General features: G+C 40.0%; 1 long non-coding RNA gene across 2 annotated transcripts in view; it reads left to right on the forward strand.

The window, feature by feature from the left end:
* The window catches only part of LOC133489278 (uncharacterized), a 33,691-nt gene extending 22,538 nt beyond the window's left edge, over positions 1–11,153 (forward strand). The window contains exons 4-5 of one of the 2 annotated variants that reach the window (XR_009791854.1): positions 5,710–5,827; positions 10,652–11,153. This is a non-coding gene — a long non-coding RNA (uncharacterized LOC133489278). Of the gene's footprint in view, positions 1–5,709; positions 7,904–10,651 lie in introns of those variants that run through there. The other variant, XR_009791853.1, reaches the window with a different exon arrangement.
* Positions 11,154–13,214: the final 2,061 nt, after the last annotated feature.

Here is a 13,214-nt window from a genome sequence, read left to right on the forward strand (position 1 = left end):
GTATTTGTATGTATATATGTATGTATGTATGTATGTTTCCGTCTTAGCAAGGGGCCACAGATGTTATTTTTGTATGTCACACGGTGACTCATAGCAGCAAAAACGAGGTGCGACCAAAAGCAAAGCTCAGGCTTCCACAACAACAGCAGCAAACCAACAATGGGTGAAACCAAGTCTAATACTGTCACAACTGTATACACACGCTGACTTGCAGGCTGGGGAATAAGCTCTTCCGCTTGTTAGTTCTTTATGTGTTTTGTTTTTCCTCCCCTGCATTTGCAGACTGCATGAGTCACAAAGTCTAATTAATATTTTCACTCCTTTGGAAGTATACTGCAAATGGAATGTGATCTGATGCGCAGCATTTTTACAGGAATAAAAATACTTGCAGAGTTCATCTTTTTTTACTTTTTTTTAAAGAATATTCCTTAAAATATTGGTCACACAGTACATTTGCACAGAAAAAAAACCAACAAAAAAAAAAAAACATCCTTCTGATGCTCACTGAGCAATGTCAACATCGACTTTAAAGGTTCCACTACATATTTTCTTCCCACAGATATATGCCTAACGTGTGTTGACAGGATGCATTTCCGGCTCATACAATTCATCGCCTCACCCCCAAGAATTATGCGGCGGAGTTAAAAGAGATATTTTTTCTCCGGGTTTAGCAGAATAACATTATTATTATTAGACATACATTCATATGCAATATTTGCAGAGGAGTCAAAGGGAAAACTCACAATTGCCCTGATGTGCAGGATAGAGGATAACTACAACGTAAAACAGCAATTTAGTTTATTATAGACAGTGTTAAAAAAAGATGATGACAGACTTTAGATTAATTTTGTAGTCTGTCATCTCTGTGCCAGATATTCTGTATCAAACGTGCAGAAGATTGATAAAGATATGAAGCAACTGAGGCAAAATGAGTGCACTTAATTGGCAGTAACCAGCTAAGGTATTGTTAATTCAGTTTCAAGTAGTTTGCCGTCTAAAGCAGTGGTTCTCAAACATTTTACAAGTATAAAAATACAACAACGACAAAAAAATTGCTCTCCAAGTAATACCGTAATGATAAGCATACTTATTTAAATGTCGTGATTAGTGCTATCCAGTATCACCTCATATCTATGTCCTGAATCAGAATATGTTTTGATAGCAGCAGCTAAATTTGAAGCACGCTCATTACAAAAACCACGCCGGACGCGGAATAACTTTGTGGTCAAGGTGTCCAATCAGCGATGAGTCTTATAACCCCATCAGTACTTATCTCTTCCGGTAGGTTAATTTGGTTATTATTATTATTATTATTATTATTTGCTGTTGTCATTAGTCATTGTTGTTGTTGTTGTATTTTGCACTTCAGGGCCACCGTACGAAAAAGTTTTGAAATGATTTCTCTCTGGCTCATTTTTTGTTTAGTTTTTTGTTTTACATCAACATTATGTGCCTTGGCTTGATTAAGGTTGGGAAACAACGCCCTAGGCAATCTGAGACAATGAATTGATTGTTCATTTTACCCATAGTTCATTTGAGTGCCCATCCGTTGAAAACCACATCATTTGTCATGTACTAGCATTTTGTCTAGTTCAAAGATGTTAATATTCATTCTGAAGAAAAATGAAGTGGCACTTGTTTGATTGGTAATAGTCCACTTCTGTCAGAGTGCACAGATTTTGTCCCGAAGGCCTTTAAAGAGGCAATTTACATACACGGATACACACGGACCAAGAACGGACGCGGTCGCGCCAAAAAGAAACACAAGTCGTTCTTCTCCAGTCACGTAGGATTAAAAACCCGAAGACCGAGCACCATCAAGGGAGGTATCGCTTGTGTAATATTCATGCAATGTGGGTTAAATAATGTACATGTTGTGCCATTGTCATGTAAATCTCCTTTTCTTTAAATGGGAGAAAAGCAAATATTGTGTTGTGAAAGAATAGACCAACAGTGATCACACACAAAGATCAACCGTACATTGGACCAAGGAGTAAAAAAAAGCTTTTAAATGCTGCGGTGACGAACATCCATTGTAATTCTTAATAAGTACGTACAATGGCGCAGATGAATGCGGCCAAGGTTATCTCAAAGGCAGTGATCACGTTACAAAACTCTGTTCCAATATGGTGCTTAAGATCCTGCGAAGAAAAGAAAGTCAGACCACAGTATGTTTAAGGCACCATTATGATGCGTGACGATGATAAATCTGGCAGAATGGATCACAATAGAACGGAACGCTTAAATTTATGTTCAACCTCTTTTGCTGCGACTCTGTCCTTTGTTTACCGTGTGTTTTATTTCTTTAGCCGGGGCGTCCTTTGCACAGATCCTATCGGCCCTGTACTGTTCAGTACCTGTCATTCAGGTGGCTAAACGTATTAGCGGGGTTGTTATTAAAACCGTACCGAGGTCGGAAAAGTTCATTCACACCGTCGATGATCATTTGGCCCTAAAGAGTGTGACACTGATCCAGTATGTGTTTTATTCTTTGAAGGGGATTTGTGCTCAAGGGTACCATGGGTTGCCTTAGTATTCATGGCTTAGCTTGGCCAGGCTCTTTTCCTCAACTAAACGTACAAACTATGGAAGATAAACAGAGCCATGAATTCGGCTTTTAAAACAGTAATACAGCTCAGTTTTGATTGACAATATCAGAGAGGTAATATTTCAACAGCACTTACTATTGTGGTTGAAGTTTGCAGAGTTGATGAAGTGCATCGAGTAACTCGAGCTCGGAGGATCGAGTCAACATTTTGCAATTTTTGGCCATTATTTAGAGTTTAACGGCCTTCATATCTTCCAAACCTCTGAGCACCCAAAAAATGTAAGTAGATTCTAGTTTTGGGGGCTCATTATAGGGCTGTTTTTGAAGGTTTTTTTTTCAGGTCTACAGGTTTACAAAAATGGGGTATATGACTGAACTTTCCACGTTCCTGAATTGTTTCCGAATATCCATAAAATCCCCCCAAAAATGTGGTCTAGGTCTGGACCTGCCACAGCGCAAACTAATTCCCAATCGGCCTAAAATGTATCGTATCCAAAGCCAAACCACCCGACAATGGCAATAGGGTACATCCCAGTTTGGAGGGGAATCTACTTTGGAAATTGGCTAATTCTTTCGGGTCCATGAATCCCCAAAAATGGGGGTTCACGGCCAGGCCTGACATGACCCTGAACCTTTCCAAATGGCTCGAAATTCTTCCAAGATAAAAGTTTTTAGGCCATGTGCCCACTACTAATTTAATGACAATGCCTAGCCAGTTGACTGTCATTTGGGAGCCCGACGGATTTTATACAGTAGGTCACTTGGATGAGTCACAAAGATGCATCATCCAGGTTTGAACTACAATTAGTCATACAGTATATGTTTATTTAAACTCACAGAATGTTGCAGAAAATCTATTACATCGCAACCACAATCGCTCCCGAAATTAAGGTACACACACTGATAATCGGGTCAAATTTGAGAATTTTTCACCCTTTGCAACCAAAGTCGGCAAAGGCCCTATTGTGTAAGATTATCCTGAACGCTTACCTTGCATTGTAGGGTCTGCTAAGATTTCTGAGAGCAAATCCTAACCTGTGGGGTCAACACCGAGTTCAGCCGAACCACAGACTTTCGTGATTGTGACCTGGAATTGAAACGATAGCCAATTAGTAGGCTCAATAAGGCTTGCATTGAGACAAATAGCAGAGGAACTGGTTTTCCAGGTTGGATAACTTCCGTCCTCAAGCCAAAGATAGTGTTCGGCAGATTGGCGATTTATCACGACATCTGTTACGACATGAAGTTAAGATTATTGCAGAATGGAAACGTAGATGCTGATTGCGGCCAGTCAGAGGTGATCACGTGAGAGAGATAATAAAACGGATCTGCGCAAACACCTAATTAAAGATGCTTTCTCTCAGGCAATCAGGGGCGTAATGAATTGGTAATTACTTGATACAATAAATCCCAGAGTGCTTATGCCAGCAGGTTTATAAAGGCAATTAAATCCTTGAAAAATAACACCGCCAATAGGAGGGAGTTGAGGTTGGCTCCAAAGCTTCTGTTGTAGAGTGGCTGTGTAGCAATCCAAAAATTGTTCGTTCAACTGCTGGTTCTTAACTTCCTTGAGTAAAACAACGAACCCCAAGAGTAGAGGTTGGAGAAAATGGGAATGTTTTTATTCAATTAAATTTGGCAGGGCTGTTAACAACACTCTTCTCTGGGGTGTGTCAAATTTAGAAGATATGTTAGTTTTCACTTTACAGGGACTATATGAACCACTAGTTAGGTTGATGAACGCACAACCTGTTGACCTTTCAACAAGATGGCCTACCAGTGGCACAGGATCAGCTCAGAGGAGGAAATTGAAGCTTCAGTTCGATACAGTTATCAACGTTTCTGGATGGAATTTTTATTTATTTTTTGATGCATGAATATGGTTACTGACCGTATCATCCCTTCATGACCACACTGTTCCATCTTCTGATGGCTTCCTCCAGCAGGATAAAATCACCATGTCACCAAGGCACAAATAATCTCGAAGGGCTTTCTTGAATCTAATGAGTTCACTGGAATCCAATTCATCTCCATGGTTGCCACATTTGGGATGTGCTGCTGCAAAATCACACATTTTTCATGTTGCAAAAAATTAAAAAAATTAAAAATGAAAAAAGGCTTTCACACCTTCACACCCTCACCAGGGCCTCAGGCTCCTGAAATGGCAAAAAATAAATAAAATAAAATACAATAAAAATTTTTTTATTTTTTTTCGTGGGCTTGATTTTGTGCTGTTGCAAAATCTCACATTTTTCAAGCTACTGAAAAAAAGGTAATTTTTTTTTTAACTGTTGTTGAATGTTTCGTAAAAAGGGGTTTGGTGACAATGTTCACAAAAGTGAAGCCTATTTTCAGTGTAGCTAGAAGTTTTAGCAAGAAACGTGAAGTCCAAGATTTGCTTTAGCGGACCCCATGAAATGATGTGGCGGGCCGGGTCTGGCCCCCGGGCCTCGTGTTTGACACCAGTGCTTTAAGAGATTCAACAGGTGGCGGTGATAGAACTGTCAGCCTATTTGTTTCTTTAATAAACATCGTGTGTGGTCAGTCATCACCTTGCAGAACGTTTTGATCTGATGAATAATTTCTGTTCTTCATTCTTTTTGTCGTCGCCGACACTGTTTTCCTCCCTATCAAACGGCGATTGAGTGGATCCACATTCTGGATTTGTTTTCCCATTAGTCATCCGTATTAGTCACTTGTATTATCACTTGTCAGCATATTAATGCGTAATGGAACCCAGATAAGTGAAACGTGTCATTTCGGAATAATTTTAATATATTATCTTGGTTGGGCTTCAGTCTATGTACAGGACTTTATATTAGTGATGCTTTCAGAAGAGTGTTTACACACTCACTGATTAGAGAGTAATTTCCGAGGCTGAACCTTACAAAGTTCCTATCGCTTATCTAATTTGAGCGCCATCTGTTCTCAAGAAGCCATCACTTACATCTAGAAAGAAATCCTGCGCCATTAGCTGCGCTCAGCGCGTGAGAAAAGGCGTCAGGCAGGATAACTCGTGGCTGCGTCACCTTGACAACGCGCCTGCTCACGACGCCCTGAGCATCAGTCAGTTCCTGGCTGCAAAGAATGTCGCCGTGCTGGAGCAACCTCCCTACTCCCTCCACATGTCTCTGTGTGATTTTTTCCCCCCTCTTTCCTAGGCACAAGGATAGTCATCAAGGAGTATCTGTGGGCTGAACTCCACGATGGAAAGCCGCAGCAGAGATTTGAACACGCAACTTCCAGGCTGTGCCACAGTTTGGTCGTATTTCTGAAAAGGTTTGAGAAACAATGAGCTTGACAACCACACGGACAAGAAACAAAAGTAGCTGTCAAAACCCTCAAACAGTCCATGTATTTTGATTCTGATTTGCATATTATGTTAGAACACTGTGTTTAATGTGTCACCTGCAAAATATCCTAAAAGCAGTTTTTAAAACAGGGATTAACATACAAAAAAAATCTTAAGTGTAGACACATCTAGGAGTCTAATGGAAAAATACACGTATACCGAGCGTGTTTACATATCTTTTTTGCCATTTTTTTTGATATCATTTGGAGGGTGAGGGAGATCGATCAGCATGGTATTGAACATTGTTGACACTTCGTACGTTATCATTAAAACGAGTCAAACTTTCAACATCGAAATGCTTCGCAATAAAGTGATTCTAACAAAGCTCAGCAAATTGCACGATCACGATCCTCATTTGAGCACTCAATGTGTTGAGAAATTTAGCCTCCAAGCAAATTCCTACATGATATGCTGTGTTTACATGGATAACCTCTCCCTAATTGAATCGGAGGGAAAAAGTGATTGACGCGTTGTCTTTGCGAGGCATAAAAGATGATTAGTAAATTACTAGCGACCGTCTGTATGGGGCAATTAGGAGTTTTGCATCCATGCAATTACATGCGCGGTGCTTATCCGCATACAAATGCTTGTCTTGGGGATTTCAAGGGCAATACAAGCAGCGGACCGGATACGAATAATCCTCCTAAACGTGTGAGTAAACAGTTGATAAGACGGTGTTGTACACGTCAGCTGATCCATGCAGGGCAAATCGATGATAACATATTTCATTACCATGCCAGGATGTTATTAGAAAATTCTCCACAGGCAAATGCACCTCAGCTGGCAACGTGACGCGTCGTATGCCATGCCTTTGTGTAAAAAAAAAAAAAAGGATCCGATCATTGGAACATATGTCGGAACTAACGTGCGTGGCCGTTACGCGGGGCCGCTCACCAAAACGCAGTGCGATGAAAAGGGGGGAACACAAGGAAGAGTGGAAAGGGTGGTCTGAGAATAACTTTGTATTGATTCAAGCTTTTACCTTGTTTCAGTTAAGCCACGTTTGCCTGTTGATTTGATGTTGGATAGCATCCAGAATATATGCACATGACCCCTTTGCCTTTCCAACACTGACACTTTTTGCGTCAGCTAATCTCCCAAAAGTGATTTGGAGAAGGAGATGTTGTTTCACAACTTGACAAACAAAATAGATATTTTTTTTTTTTGGGGCATTTTTTTTTTAAATTTGAAATAGCAAGAAGCAAAAAATACTTTGTGAACATTGACGTCGAGAAGCATGTGTTTTTTTCTGATGAAATTGGGCAAATAATGGGTGGTATAGGAAATGGATGATTGTTGGAAAAATGCATACAGGAGAGCTTTGATGGTCTGCCAGGTCTTCACAAAAAGAGTCCTTATTTTAAAGGTCAAGAACATCAGTTGGAAAATAAAGGGAAACCTTGAGCTGCCTTAGAAAAATAGCAAAAACTCTCAAATAATGGACACCCGCCCCAAAAAAAACAAATGTTTATCATTTACTATATGAATAGTTTAAACCCTAAATATACTCCACGTTATGTTCCCAAACACTGTAAAATCATTTCACATTTATCTTACTTTTAACTAACTAATTACTCTTTAACTAATGGCTCATAGATTATTTGAATTCGAGAAAAAAAAATACACCCCAACAGCGAGGACGAGGGTGTGTATGTCACAACCAATAACCAATTACTACTTTCCTATTAGCCATTTTACTACGTTTTTGACTCAGTGATACAGACAATATAGACTCTCATTTTGAAAATACATACTGTATACTGTAAACGATTCCATGTATTCATTTCTGCACTTTCTGTGGCTTGTGTTGAGCAGCTTGTCGTGACTAACTAGCCAACCCAAACCCAGCTTTGCATTTGCTTTGGTTACGGTTACGCCAACAAGTAGAAATATAGTCTTCAGAGAGCCAAACCTAAATCTGAAACGGAGCGTCGACTTTAAGCGCTATTTATTGTTTGAGTAAGGAATATTAATAGGACACACAGGGGCAACAAAACACACCTGTCAGTCACGCGTTCCAATACTTTTGCTCACAATGACCTGGTAGGTACAAGCAAAATTTGCTTTCTTCTAAGTTGTGTAGCGCATGCATACTGTATGTAAATATCCGAAAATAAAAGCTGAAATGTTGAACCCATATTCATCTTTTAATGACTAGAAAGAAAGAAATCTGAAAACGGAATAATAAATCCGAGGCTATCATTGTATCAGCACATCGCGTTCTCGGCGGCTTTGACTGGTTTTCATGGACACGAGTGTTTTCATTTCCAAGGATGGTTCCATGCTCCTCGTTCATTACATTCCAGTTATACGTTCACATGCTCAGTGGATCTGTCGCTTGATTTATGCCCTCCACCCTTCACTCCCTTGAGTACCATCAACACTCCATCAATCAAGCATTCTCACAGGAGATATTAAAAATGCCATACAGTAATTCCATTTGTCAATTTGATCACACATTATACATTCAACATACTATTCGGCCACGCGTTACTGCCTTTATAGTTGGCTTTCTACGCTTTGCGTTCCGATGTGAAGGAACATAAAGTCGAGCATGCGGAGAAGAGATAGAGACAAAAAAGACACATTAAAATTGCAAATTGCTGCTGTCATTTTTTTATTTGTGGACGCATGTTTAAATCATTTGACAATGTCGTCGGGATGAACGTCGGCAACGCTGAGGCATCTCGTTGCCACGGCTACAATACAAAGCGGGGATTAACGCAGAGCGACGGTGCGGCTGGATGTCACTTATCAGGCTCGTGAACCAACACGGATTAAAAAGTGGATTAACTCAAACTCAAAGATTTCATGATAAGGGAAAGCCTCAAAGTCTGTCTGATATAAATGCTGCAACTTCAACTCTTCTTTTTCATAATTTACAATATATATAATATTTCCGATTTTACAATATATATAATATTTCCAATTTTGTCTTAATAATTCGCTTCAAAATACTGGTAAATTTTAATTAAATTAAAAACATTCTGAGCATTATTATCATCATAAAGGCAGATTTTTTTGATCGAGACCCCTTTGATGCGTCCGTAGGAAAGGTTTTACAGGCTTGAAGGGATCCATGAGAATTTCACTTCCGCACCCAAAAGCGCAGGTTTTGTCTTAATCAACACCATACATCCTATTCGTTTTTTTTTTTTTTTGATTATTTTTTTCCTGTGCCTTCTCATCTCAGCATTATTCGGACAAAACAATATCAGACTGATCAGACAATATCACAGCTGGGACAATACCTCTCACTGTCCATCAAGCACCCACCTGCTTTGTTTGTGACAGAGCAGCTGGAATCATCAATTACCCCCTTCCCACTCTTATCTGATGATATACCGCGGCACATTGAAGTTGCCGTGGCTACGTGAATAACAAACAAACGAGTAGACAAACAACAAAGTTATGAAATGAACTAGACTGCATGTAATCCGCAAGCGTAGTTTGGAATGTTAAGAGAGCATTCACGTAAAATATACATCATGGACAGTGGAGAGAAGGTCAAATTTGCCCCGGGGAAATGCCGAACTATTGATGAAGAGCACTTTGAGCCAGGCTCGCTCATTGTAGTGCACCGTAACGTGGGGCTCAGAGGAATCTGGTTAATCAAAACAAACGTCGTGTGAAGAACAGCGCAGCACATACATACATTTATGTCTTATCCACACAGAGACATGCATGCACATCCTCAGCGCTGCTCATCTGTTCTTCTGAATAATGACATCGCGTCACGTGGAGGCAGCCCCTCGTATGACAGCTCTCTGGAAAAGGTATCCCCCGCTGTCATCCATTATTAACAAAGCAAGGAATTCGATTTGAGTTGCTCCTTCTTAAATGTATGTGACTACGAGATAAGATGTTTTGTTTTGGAAAGAAAAGTTGCGTTTTGTGTCGGGGGGAGCGCCAAAGATGATTGAATTTGCATTGAAGGATTATGTTTTTCATGAAATGTGAAAAAGATAACGGCAAGCTACAAAGACAGGTACGCTACGGTGACTTTACAGTTTAGCTCACCGGTAGCTGGTCAAACATGAACAAAGCTTCATGTCGGTTATACGTTTCATTGCATAGACTGTAAAGTTATAGACAATACGGAGGCCTGTTTTACAACGATTTAAACAAATGATGTGATTGTTAACCTGTTAGTACAGATAACTAACACAACTACAAGTCGTGAGTGCAAAGTGGCTAATGTGCAATTAAGGTTGTCACTGAGCAAAAGCGTATGACTGGAATTATGACTTGCTTAATCTAAGTAATAACTTGAGTTGATTTTCACCAGAGTAACTTGACACTCGCTTGAAACTTGACGATAAAGACTTGAAACTTATGACTTGCACGTACAGTAACATGATCTACTCAGTCCGTCAGAATTTTACAAGGGGTTTATTGTGACAAAGAACCCGGAACGCCAAGGTTAAGTTGGCACTTCATTTGTAAATTGCAAGCCAAGATTTCTATATCTATTCACGCAAGTGAGACATAATAAATTGTTGTCTGCAAAGGCATTGAAAAAGCATTACATTGGATAGCTGCAACAATGACTAAAATGCCTTACATCAACAAAAACACAGAAAACTGCTGTAAAGTTGTTGTTGTTGTTTTTTACGTTGATGAATAATTTTGGGCTCTTGCTACTAAGCCATGAAAAGATTCTAAGCTGGTAGTTAATTATTACAAAACGTTTTTCCCCAAATAGATGCAGTATGTAATATGTTTTTTTTTTTGCTCATAACAAATATCAGGTGTCAAAAGCTGTTGACCACACGTTGGTGGAGCCCAGACCTGAGATGAATACTGAAGTGGCCTTGTGTCTGTTGGATGGGTAAATACACTTCAGAGTGCTTTGCTTTTCCCCGCTGTGTTGCCTACCAAGTGATGCATAATAGCAACATGACTGACAGCTCTGGCTACACCTTGTCGCGGAGCCCTCAAAAACTCTTCCGCACAATTATTGAAACAGTGAGCTCATCTTTGTTTTCGCTGTAGACCAGAAACATTTGGGTTTGATATAGAAATATGACAAGAAATCAACAGCGATTATTTCTCAGTGTTTACATCTGGCGGTGATACAGAACCTCTTGTTTGTTCCGTTTAAGTATTGGAACAGATAGACACATAGATAGAGAAAAGATACTCAAGATACTCGCATCTCAAATCACCTTTCCCGATTTCAATAAATGGAAAGGCCATTAATCCGTTCAACCTCACAATAAACGCAAACATTTTTTGAGACTTTTTTGTATGAAAAATAGCACTGTATTGTAAATATACAGTAATAACATAATTAAACAGAATGTAAAGAATTAAACGGTTTGTGCATCATTATTTCATGGTTCAAAGCCCATTGACATTTTGCTCCTTCTGGTGTGCGCACCTTGAATGGTAATAAACAAGCACTACAAGTACAATCTTATGAGAAAGAATGGCCGCAAATAGCAATTGCATAATACTGTGACTGTCAAAATAAATGCTTTGAGTTAGTGCCAATGCTATATGAAGCTCTAGTCTATAGTGTCATTGGGAACAGAACAAATGATTATCTTGTTTGCATTTTCACCCCAATAAATCACACCTCAGTCTGGAGCGCCGTGTTTACAACAACAGATAGTTGCGATAGATTATTCACTTAGCCTCGGTTTTGGAAACGCAAACCCTTAGTTTAATCCTCACAGGGGAAAATACAAAAGCAGCAACTAGGATCAAATGTGATTTGGTGTTCTTTTTGAGATTCCTTTTTACTGTGTGACTTCAGACAAATGACGGTCTAATCCACAAAAGGAGCAAGCACACTATCCGATGAGATCCAAAACATGAGCCGTCCACCCAAACATCTCGAGAAAAATGCACAGTTTTGATTGATAAGAGAGAGGTAGTCACATGTTTTTTGCTTACCTAATTTAGATTGCGAGGAAGCACTGCGGTCGGCACGGAGCTGTGTAATATAAAAACGGCTGCGACAATGACAATTCATTTGTCGGAAGCACAGAAATGAACAACGATTCCAAGAGGGCCTTTACACCACCTGGTGTTTGCGCCCTCGTGCAGGATTACCTCAATTCAGCATTCAAATGATTTCTATATTGCCCTGTCATTCGGGAAGTATGTTACACAAGCTGTTCTGGTGTTTTGCGTCACAATGCCTCAAGGGGTTAGGGTCATATCTGGCATCGAAAGGCCATCGACAGACTGGACTGAAGTGCTCTGATCCTCGGCCGAACGAATCTGGGAGTCAAGCTGCCACCTGAGCGGTGTGCAGTCCGCTGAGCGCCACCTCGCTAAATTTGTACTGAGGCCCACGTCGTCAGGATATTCACACGGCAGCGGTAGCCTTTCACTGTAGGCGCTAAGTAGCTCTTGCTAAGCTGACGTGCAGTCACGCAAAGCTGCTTGGGCTGACACAAGACAGCCCAAGCCTCGGAAATCCATTTCTCCTCAAGTGCATGATCACGGGCGTTGTCTTTTAGAACGTGGTCAGGCTTGTGGCTCATCATTCCTGCATTTAAAATGTGCGCACACGATACAATAGTCGCACTGTGCTGATGATAAGCAGAGGTGGCAAAAGTACTTACAGTCTGTACACAAAGGGGTTTACGGTGTTAAAACTGCTTGCGAGATTTGAATGTAGCCTCACTTCACTAAGCCCGCCCCTCACGAACCTGCACGAGGGCAATTCTCGAACATTGTCATTCATAATGGCATGCAATCATGAAAATGCGTAGCCGTGATAAAGACTCACAGAGAATGCATGGCCAGCGATGTACTAAGCTAGCATTAGTGAACAATCTAGCATGATTTATTTGGAATTGAGTCTTACAGTAACACTAAATATTATTATTGATGCAAATTCTATGTTGCTTTTGAATCCTCTTAGCTGCCCGGGCAGGGATCATTCATTCTGCTTCTGCTTGCTAGTCTGATGCACAGTTGTTGGCAAACAATATGGGCATTTTCCTATTTTTCAGAGGTGGATATTCCACCATATTTTCAGTAAAGCTCCTGAAGCACAAGGTAATAGGTCAGCGTGAAACTGCAGGGGTGTGCCCGCGAGGCACAAGATGCGCACAGAGATGCCTGATTTGTTTTTTTTTTTCACAGATCATTTTACTAATACTGTCAGGTTAGAATGGCAGTTTAAACGAATATGACAAAAAGTGATTTATTATTATTATTTTTTTTGTTAATTGCAAACTCCCCACTTTCAGTAAAAGTAGAAAAGTACAGACTCTGAAATGTACTTAACTACGATAATAAAAATGGATTTTTACAGTTACTTATATACCTTTTGATACTGACAAAAACTAAAAA

Source organism: Phyllopteryx taeniolatus, chromosome 14 (assembly GCF_024500385.1).
Source record: "Phyllopteryx taeniolatus isolate TA_2022b chromosome 14, UOR_Ptae_1.2, whole genome shotgun sequence".
In the NCBI taxonomy this organism is placed as follows: Eukaryota; Metazoa; Chordata; class Actinopteri; order Syngnathiformes; family Syngnathidae; genus Phyllopteryx; species Phyllopteryx taeniolatus.